Source organism: Ursus arctos, unplaced genomic scaffold (assembly GCF_023065955.2).
Source record: "Ursus arctos isolate Adak ecotype North America unplaced genomic scaffold, UrsArc2.0 scaffold_2, whole genome shotgun sequence".
Classification (NCBI taxonomy): Eukaryota; Metazoa; Chordata; class Mammalia; order Carnivora; family Ursidae; genus Ursus; species Ursus arctos.
This window is the reverse complement of record NW_026622874.1, coordinates 101,960,738-101,971,576: the sequence shown is the minus strand read 5'-3', so window position 1 is coordinate 101,971,576 and position 10,839 is coordinate 101,960,738.

Below are 10,839 nucleotides of genomic sequence, written 5' to 3'. Positions count from 1 at the left end.
TAAAATATTCCAATAGCCACATTTTAAAAAGTGAAAAGAAACAGGTAGAATTATTTTAATAATAAATGTTATTTAACCAATATATACAGAATATTAATGTTAACATGCAATCAATATAAAAATTAATGAGATGTTTGTCATTGGTTTTCTTCATGCTATTTTTTTTTTTTCAAAGTCTGGTATATATCTTACATTATAGCATAACTAACTCAGGTGCTGCATTTTTATTGGAAATACTTGATCGGTATTTAGATTTCAATAAGTTTACAGTGGAAAAAGTAGATTTACAGACCCAGGTCATCCAAACATACTTAGAAGTTTTCTAATAATTGAATTTGGCATCAGTTTTTAAATTTAAATTAAATCCAATTAGAATGGATTTCGTTAGTTGCAGGAACCACGTTGCAAGTGCTCGAGGGCCACAGGAGCGAGTGGTTCCCGAATTAGATAGGGCAGGGCTAAGTGTTGTGGGAGCGACCGTAGGGTTGAGAGCAGGGGTGGCGCGACCTCACAGACCTTTGAGAAGGAATGTTCCGGAAGCTCTGTGGAGAACAGACTGGTAAAGGGGAGGCCATTCTAACAGTCGAGGCAGGACATGGCAGTGATGTGCAGGGACGCTAGGCTGGTGAGACAGGGCAGACCAGGAGCTGTGCTGAGCGGTAGGCCCCGAGACTTTGTGGGGAGAAATCGAGAACAACTCTAGAGCCCAGGCAGACTTTCTGGAACACTAATGGTGCTTAAGCGTCAAGACTCTTGAGTGGGCTTCTCGCCAAGGCTTGGATTTTGTGATGTGTGTGGTATTTGTCAATTTTTTCAAATGTGTTAATTTGTGGAGAGTTTTTACTCATTCTAAATAAATACCTTCATTCTTTTTTAAAAAATGTTATTTATTTGTCAGAGAGAGAGAGGGAGCACGTGCACAAGCAGGGAGAGCAGCAGGCAGAGGGATAATCAGGCTCCCCGCTGAGCAGAGGGACCCACGTGGGACTTGATCCCAGGACCTCAGGGTCATGACCTGAGCTGAAGGCAAATGCTTCACTGCCTGAGCCACCCAGGCGCCCTTTCACCTTCGTTCTTGACTTTATTAATAACCTTTTTTTTTTCTTAATGAGGATCTTCCAGATTGAATAAGCTTCAAATTCCATAAAAACACGGATCTTCCTCTACTGAAGGGTGTTACCCGTCCAGTTATGAAATTAGACTGCGAGGGTAAAATGACGACTCTGTCTGCATGTTTTTCCATAACGTGGCATTTTCATCCAGTAAGTTTTGTTAAGACAGTGCTCTGGTTTTTACAGACTTATTGATTCTTTTTAATGTTCCCTTCATGTTTTCCTAGAGCCCACGTTTGACCATACTGTCCTTCTAAGGGGAACGGGTAAGCAGACAAGCTAATTCTTGGGTATGTGCTTCCCCCACCCTCCAGCAGACAACGAATTTGTTCTGCCACTAGAAAGTGGTCTATCCTGACAGCGAAGATGTGGATTTGCAGTTGGATGCCTTGGCTCAATCCTGATTCTGCCTCACTTGCTGTGTGACTCTGGGCACATCACTGTCCCTCTCTGAGCCTCATCAGTTAAACCTGGACCATAGCACCTACCACAGGGTAGTTATGCAGATTAAATGAAACACTCCGTCAGCCGTTTGCCTCATAGACAGTAGTGCATAGTCATTAATTGCTGTTATTATTATTTTGTCTATTTTTTAGTGCCTTTCCTCCATGATTTCCTGCTCCAGTCATTGTCTGTTAGTCAAGGCCAGGATCCTAACCCAGCTGCAGCAGGAGAGAGTCAGTCAGCCCATCACCCTGTGTAAGGACTGGATCATTGCAGCACCTTAACCAAGCGGTGGAAGTTTGCGTCACCAGGTGTGGGACCACCTGACACCGTGGGCCCTGATGCGAGGCACCCAGAAGCCCCTATCAGCCTCGATCTTGTCCCAGTGCCGGACATAAAAGTGAGCGGGAAGGAACACTCAGCAGCTACGCAAAGTGAGGCATAGGGAAGGACAACTGACCTGGACTCTTGCAAAACCTGTAAGGTCATGAAAAACGAGCAAGCAAAAGGAGGCGGCACGCTCAGGAAGGAGGGTCTGAAGGGACGGAGCAAACGGGTCCCAGGCTAGCCCGGACTGCTTCCGGTGCAGGTAAGAGAAAACAAAACAAAACGCTGGAAACCCATCAGGGAAGAGGAGGGGAAGGGTGTGGGACACAGGAGGTCGTGTTAGTTCTCTGGGTGTGAGGTCGGGCTCAGAGTCGTCATCGTCATCCGTGCAAGGCGAACAGCCAGACCTCCCCTACGCACCACTCTGTACAATGGGGATTAAATGAAAGACTCCATGTAAACAAAAAAAGAGGGGAATGTCCTTATTTTGAGGCGAGGCCTGATGAAGGAATCAGAGGTGACAGGAACGTTCAGAGAGGAGAGAGAGAAGGAGGACGGGGAGGGAAAGAGAGAGGGAATAGCACACCTCTAGTCCTGGTAAATGTAGCGGAAAGGTACGTGCGTGTTCATTGTACCATTCTTTCAACTTTTCTGTAAGTTTGAAATTAAAAATTGACCTTCAAAGCCTCTTGACCTTTACTTTCTGTTCAGTAACACATGGGGCCTACCTGTGCACGGCAATGAAAGGTTTCCATCAATACTGGACTAAATTTGGCCCCTTGCTAACACTGGTTAATGTTTCTCTGCAAACATTGTCGTCCGAGCCAGGGCACCGCGGAGTGGGTGGCGAGTGCGGCCAAGCTGGTGTGTTACACGGGACAGAATTCCCATGCGCCGGGATTGCCTGGCACACCCTTCACTGGAGAAGTGTAGGTGCCCCCATGCTGGGTGTCCTCCCTCTCCAGGCGGCTTTGCTCCCTCCGTCTGCCCTCCCCCTCCGCCCTCCCCTTCCGTCTGGCATAGGCTTTAGCTGAAAAACCCGTCTCATCAATTGTCCCCCTGCCACCGGTTCTCCAAGATGCCAGCTACCTTAAGATCTGCATTTGCTGCCAAGGATCCGTATGAACCATCTTATTATTTAGGCTCCTGGCTTTGGGATGTATAATCTGGCTTTGTCTGTCTGTCTCAGCCTCCCTAATGTCTCATTCCATGGGTCAGGTTCTATCTCTTCCATTTATTTTATTTTATTTTTTAAAAGATTTGTTCATTTGAGAGACAGCTCGCACAGCACACAGGAGCGGAAAGGACAGAGGGAGAGAAAGAGTCCCAAACCGACTCTGGGCTCAGTGCAGAGCCTGATGCGGGGCTGGATCCCACGACCCTGAGACCATGACCTGAGCTGAAATCAAGAGTCGGATGCTTAATCGAAGAGCCCCCCAGGCTCCCCATCGCATTTATTTTTTTTAAGAAGGCCACAAGGCTTCCTCTTGGCATCTATCACAGAAGCCTCATCAATATCATTTGCTGTAGGAGAAGGAAGGGAAGAATGAAGGGGGGTAAACAGAAGGAACTCTGGGAAACAAACTGACGGCTTCAGAGGGGAGGGGGTGGGGGGATGGGCTAGCCCGGTGATGGGTATTAAGGAGGGCATGTATTGCATGGAGCACTGGGTGTTATACGCAAACAATGAATCATGGAACATTACATCAAAAACTAAGGATGTAGTGTGTGGTGACTAACATAACATAATAAAAAATTATTATTAAAAAAATGCAAAACTAGAAAATAAATCATTTGCCGGCTTTTTCCCATTTTATTTTAAGTTTGGAAAATCTAGTGAAACGAAGGCGGACCTTTGTAAACTCCCATAATGGAACCAATCTTAGTGGAGCTGTGATAGTGGAAGAGCCATTCGTATTAGAATTCATTGTGTGTCTTCTATGCTAGGGTGTAAGTTCCTTGAGGACGGGGACTGTGTCCAATTCTCTGGCCCTCCAACTGCGACTGTGTCTGTGTATAGTGGGAACTCAACAAATGTCTTCAGAGAAGAGAAACATTCCTATCACTGTAATCATTCAGAAGCAACAAGCCAATTCCCCTTGGACTCAGCAGAAGGTTAACCATTTGTAAAGGCCTCTGTGGCCTTTGTTGGCTTCAATGTCATTGTTATGCAAATGCGGGGGTGGGGGTGGATATTCCCTGGGCTTAGGGCGCCAGAAAGGAGGGAGGATTCAGCACAACCTGTACTCACTAGCCTACTAGTGGTCAAGGCCTCTTGCTTTCATTCCGCAAACTTTACTGGGAGCCAGAGGTCCCGCAGGAGCACTGAGCACCAAGGATAAATGACAGAAGGGCCACTGGGGCTCTTAAGGAGCCCCGCTATCTTAGGGGAGGATAACCAAGTACACAAGTCCTAATCAGAGGAGGCTGAGAAAAATAACTGCCACGGGAAGAAAGAGGAAGAGATTCCTCCAGAGTCCCACTTTGAAATGATCTTGAAAGCTCTCAGGATAAGAACTTCGCAAAATAATACAAGCAGCAATATTGGTAGAGCTTGTTGTAATCACAGAACATTTTAGTTGCAGGTTCTCGTCTACATGAAACATGCTCCTCTTTTCCTAGAACAGGAAACTCAGGCTCCCGGAGGGAAAGTGGCCTGGCCCAGATCCCGCAGCCGGCGGGGGCTGAGCCAGGACCTTCATCCCCAGCTTTTCCTCTGAGGAATTGGTGTGAGGTGCTGGTTGCACAGAGGCCTCATCAATTTCCCTCCACATAGACGCCGCCGGCCTGGGGTCACTCTGTTCTAAAGCTTCTTCAGTGATACTAATGAGGACCACTGTGTATTCATCATACCTTTTTATTCTGTTTCTGAGCTTGGCTATCTTGGGGCCTTGCTGGCCCTGAGAAGCTGCCTTCCCAAGGTTAACCGATCCCTAGAGACAGTAAACAACTCACCCGGAGTGTGCCTTTCACCTGCAAACCAATCAGCCCAGAGCCCACTCCCTAATCCTCTCCTCCGTGGCTCCAGGCATGGGACAGCCTTTATGCCCCTGAGCACATTGGAATTTTTCAAACTAGCCATACTAAGCCTGATTCGCCTGCCTTGACCATTGCTTTTTGAGAAAACAATAGCGAAGGCCTTTGCCCACATTTCTCCTTCCTGCTGCTGCCTCCCCATAGACCCTGGGACTCCCCGGAGTGACCAGCAGGGCAGGAGTGCCCCTCCTCCTGGAACTGTGAGTAATGAACTATCTTTTCAATGGCCATCATCTCCTGATCTGTTGGCCTTGCCATACCTAAATTATAATAAAATCTATGTTTAAAAACAGTGACATTAGGGATGAAACCAATGAGGGCTTTGCAGGTCCCCGGGGAATTTGGGATCACCCCATTGAGAGGTCTGTCTTTCTCTTCCCCTTAAACAGAGTGGCTTCCCTATTATCTGGTTTACATAACGGACCTTTTTTTTTTTTTTAAAGATTTTTTTTACTTATTTGACAGAGAGAGAGAGAGAGAGAGAGCACAAGCAGGTGGATCGGCAGGCAGAGGGAGAGGGAGAAGCAGGCTCCCTTCAATGCAGAGAGCGCCACATGGGGCTTGATCCCAGGACCCTGGGATCATGACCTGAGCTGAAGGCAGATACTTAATCAGCCGAGCCACCCAGGCACCCCCACAATGAACCTTTTAAATATGATTCAGATCATGGCACTCTCTGGCTCAGAACACCGCTGTGACTCCCCAAAGCTGAAGTTCCTATCATGGCCTTGAAGGCCCTCCTCCTGCACATGCTGACCTCCTGTCCACCACACTGGCCTCTTTGCTACTTAGGAACCCTGCAGGCAGGCTCCCCTTTAGAGTCTTTCAGGCTGCCTGCCACACTTTTTCCTAGATAATCCCCACGCTCAACCCCTCCCTCCCTCCTTCCCTCCCTCCCTCCCTCCCTCTCTCCCTCCCTCCCTCCCTCAGGTCTTTGCTGAAATGTCACCTTCTCCGCGCAGAGATACACTGCCTTCTCTGTTCTACCTTTTCTTTTTCCCCATCACACTTATTATCCTTGAATATGCAGTATAATTTATTTATTGTGCTTATTGTCTTGTCTCTCCCCTCCCCCCCCCCACCCTACTGAGTATCAGCTCCACAGGTAAGGAACTTTGTTCAATTCCCTGATAAATTCCAAGGACTCAGAAAAGTGCACGGCGCAGAGAAGGCATTAAAATTATAATTTGTTGAATGGATAAATCTCCTCTTAAGAATTTGTTGAACAAAATTTCCTCAGTTAAAAAAAGTTTGTGGGGTACCTGGCTGGCTCAGTCATTAGACATATCGCTTTTGATCTCAGGGTCATGAGCTCAAGCCCGACGCTGGGAGATAGAGCCTACTTTAAAAAAAAAAAAAGGAGTTTGCAAATGGCTTGTCTAAATCTCTTTGACCATTTTCATGTCAAGGATGTGCTGGGCCTTCAGGATATCCACCATAAAAATGTCAAGGAGAGGTCTTCCAGCAAGATACTGAGAATGGTCACCTGAATGTCACTTCTGTTCTGGGCAAAATGGTGAATCACAGTAAGTAGTGTGGTCACCCAGCACCAAAGGAAAGATTCTAGGAGAAAAGCATCATTATTTGGGTACAGGAAAAAGAGCTTGATGACATCTCTTTTAGGGAGTATACACATACAAAAGGAAACACATGGAAATAATATTTTAGGTTTTCCAAGAGCCCTGGATGACGTTCTGCACCAGAATCTATTTTTAAACCTTCAGTTGGCACAGAATGGAGTGGGCAGGGTGGGGTTCCTTAATGGATGAGACGATGACTTCGGGGCAGAGGGAGAAAGAGCAGAGATGAACGGGCAGCTGTGGCCCGAACAGAGTCAACCGTGGGGACCCCGGCAAGGAGCTCTGGGAACGGTCCCTTGTGATGTTTTTGCAAATGATGAGCCAGAAAATGTGCCCGGTGAAGCCAGCGACTCAGTAGGTGACCTTGGACCTTCTGGGTGTTGAGACGCCAGGCCAATGGAGGCAAACGGAAGGAGGTCTTCAGGGCTGAGTGCGCGGGCAGGGAAGTGCCAAGCAAGCCTCGCTGGGGCCGACTCTGGTCATGCATCCAGGGAAAAAGAACTCGGAGCTGTCAGCCGTGACCCAAGGAGAGGGCTGAGGAGGCACTGTGCACTATTTCTGGAACACATCAGCCAAGATGAGAACGGAGTACTGGATCCTGGGTCATTAAAGACAGTTCATCATCTTGCCGCTTTAGGAAATGCCTCATTCTCCAAAGTTCTCTCCCCACACCGTCCACCCGCGTGCTGGGCCTTCCTCCTAACTTCCCTGCTCTCCCTTTGTAATTTCACGCCTCTGAAAGGGGTGTTGCCCTCTACAGAGAGGGCTGGGGATCTTGTGAGTTCCTATTATCTTTTCAATCCCAGCTCAAACTCCTCTCCCAGGACAGGGCTCGGCCATCACTGCTCAGAGTTGAAAGCACCTCTTCTGAAACACGTTAGGATTGATGAGGAAAAGGAAGGCAAGCTGAAGACAAAGCATAAACTGATACCCTGCAACCCCCCCCCCCTGCTCTTGGGTGGGACATGTGTGACATTTTTCCAGGAAGCCCCCAACCATCTCAATGCTAACGCCTTGCTGGAGGGAAAAGCAACCTTCACTTGACAATGGCAAGGCCTCCAGTATCCTGTGAGTCTTCTTTACGTAGGAAAGTACTTTCTCAACCACCCTGTTTCCTTACCTCCCCATCCCCACAGTATATAATCAGCCACCTCACACAACCCACGGCAGCAGCTCTTTCTGCCCACGGGTCCTGTCCCTGGGCTTTAATAAACCACCATTTTGCACCAAAGGCGTCTCAAGAATTCTTGGTCGTTGGCTCTGGACTCCACCCCACCGAACCTCACCTGTATTCCAAAACTGCATCAGGATGATCTGCGCAAAGCGGGCCTCTTGCAGCGTGAGCTCCTCAAAGATGAGAAGTGTGTCTTATACAGTAGGTGCTCAGTAACTATTTATGCGATGTGCGAGTGGGGAGATAATCTGTGTGTCTCAAGACAGACACACACAGAGAAGAGGAATGTCTGGAGCCGACCACGGTGGCCCCGGGGGAGGAAAGAGGGTGGTGGGGAGGCAGGTGTCCTCAGTGTGGAAAAGGGACAGCTTCAGAGGACACAAGTACCGTGTTGAAACCCTTGAAAGGTGTCGAGGCAGTGAACACGGTCACAGAATACTGGACCCTGAGGACACCAGGGAGAGGAGGCAACCCTCCATGTTTCACAAACACTTTGAAACATTTATTTCACTCAAAAAAAGGAAGCTACCTGCCTTAAATCTTCGTGTGTACAAAGCATCGCATTTTTTTTTTATAAAATCAACTTTGTTTTGGGGAAATTTACATACAATTAAACATTCTGTGATGGCATAGTTCGATGAGCTTTGACAAATGTATATGCCCACTAACTATCCTCACTGTCACAATGCGGAATGTGTCTGTTGCCCCAGAAAAGCTCCCATGTGCCCCTTTGGAGTCCATCACCCCCATCCCCCACCCGAGGCAACCAATCTCCTTCTTCTTGCTGTAGATTAGTTTGCCTGGTCTAGGGCCTCACGGGGATGTGGTGGTGTCTGGCTTCTTTCTCTCATCACTGGCTTTTTGAGATCCATCCCTGCTGTTGCATGTATCAGTAGCTGGGTCATTTTTTTTCATCCATCTATAGTATTTCACTGTGGGACCATGGTACAGTTGATCTATTTACCCACCAAGGACATCCAAGTTGCTTGAATAAAATCGCCATAAACATTTACGTAGAAGTTTTTTTCTGGGTAAGGGACAGTGCAGACACAGTGGTTACCAAATAAAGTAGAAGAGACAGAATCTCAGATTTGGAAGGGGAGTTGAGAGGAGTCTTCACTGTTGCTGAGTCCAACCCTCTGCCTGCTGCTTTCTCTCCTGCATCACATCCCTGAAACCTGGCCGCTGGTCTTTACTTGCCCCCACTGACAGGGAACTCACTACCTCTCAAAGTAGCTTATTCAGTGAGGGGAAGCTCCAAATGCTCGAAACGTCTCCCTTCACTGAATTTCAACTGACCACTGAATACGGCCCACCGCCCAGTGCCAAAATTCAGTCTACTAACACGTGCACAGAGTCAAATGTGTAGAAATAGCCACCAGATTGACCTCAAGTGTTTCCCACTTTAGTCTACAGATCCTTTGTTATGCCAACCATTTCACTAGATTTATGGCTCCAGCTTGTGGCTCTCACTCTTAACCTGGGCCACCAGTTACTGAACACATCACTCCAGCTGTGGTTAAGCCGGCCCGGCACGGGCCAGCTCGTCCTGCTCTCTGCACAACCATGTTGACCCTGCCTTAGCCCGGGACCCCCAGCACACATGGCTGACTCTCACAGAGTGAGAGGCAGCGAGAGAGCAGCCTGGAGCCTTTTCTCACATGTGTTGCTATTAAACCATGTCCCCCCCATTCTGTGCTTCCCACAGTGGGTAGCAGATTTATGGAAATAGCACAGACTTGAAAATACAAATAGTTTCAAAAATGATTCAGACAACTTCATGGTTGAGAGACCCAGAATGGCTTATTATGGCAAACTGGGATGTTCTCTTGCTTTTTCGGCTGACATCGGGATAAATAACTGAGCTGGACTGGATGTTTCTGAGGCCCCTTCTAGCTCTCAAAGTTTGTGATTCTTTGTCCTCCAAATGTTCTTTGGTGTCACGGCCCATCCCAGAATGAAATCAATGGGGCCAAGAGGCTGGCTACGTTGTAGGTTTTCTGAGAAAGAAGGTAAACAAAAGAGATAGGAAGGAGAGAATGTAGGGAGAAGTAGCAATACTAAAAATTCCCCACATTGCTGAGTATGAGTTTGTGCAAAGGCTGCCCCTTCTTCATGTGGGACGGAGAGAGCTGCTGCTCCCACATCCACGTTAAAAGCACAACTCATTTTAATTTACCAAATGCTATGTACCCATCTTAGACTTCTTAGAAGCTAAGGAAAAATTTAATGAAAAAAAAAAAAAAAACCCAACTATGATCCTAGAAGGAATGAATACCCTTAATATTTGGGTGTATTTTCTTCCAGTCCTTTTTTAAATGTTTGTTTATCCATCTTTCTGTCCATCCCTCCCATATATACCCACGTCTTTCAAATTTTGTAAAAGAAAAATGGCACAGATAACTTTCCCCATTTAACACGATCTTGTCCATTTTCCCATGTCGTTGTTCTTTGAAAAATATGTTTAATGATTTCATAGTATTCCATAAAGTAGATAAGCCATAATGTATAATAATTCCTACTTTTAGACATTTGAATTCCTTCTGATTTTTTCCTATTACAAACAATGCAGAGATAAGCATTCTGGCACACGAATCTTCACGTTTTCAGTCATTTTAAAGATATTTCTATTGGAGTGTAATTTGGAGGCAAAGCATATGAACTTTCTTAAGGCTTTTCATATATGAGAATCACTAAATTATTCCCACAATCCCAGTCGTGTTCATCTCTCAGCCAAGAACTTTTCAGAATGACAGAGCAGATAAACTATTTCACCTCCGAATTGAATATACTCAGAAGAGCAATGGGTAAAAGCTATACAGAAAACCCCGATTTTCTCACTAAGGATCCCAAGCCCCTAAGAGAGGAAAAAAGCAGTTAGAAGGACAATTGGAGGTAAATTGCCATGGTTGAAAAAAACCACATAGTATGTGTCCCAGTTGAAGCTGAAATGCCAAGGACCACAGGTATGTAAAGAAGATAAACAAGAACGGCAGGTCCAAGGCTATTAATGCATCTTAATTCTAGGGCAGTGTGCGCACAGGGCTAAACCTAGTCACCATCACATTGGTTTGCTCAGGCTGGGGGCTTAACCAGCAGAAATTTGTTTTCTGACAGGACTAGAGGCTGGAAGTCCGAGATTATGGTGTCAACAGGCAGGTTCCTT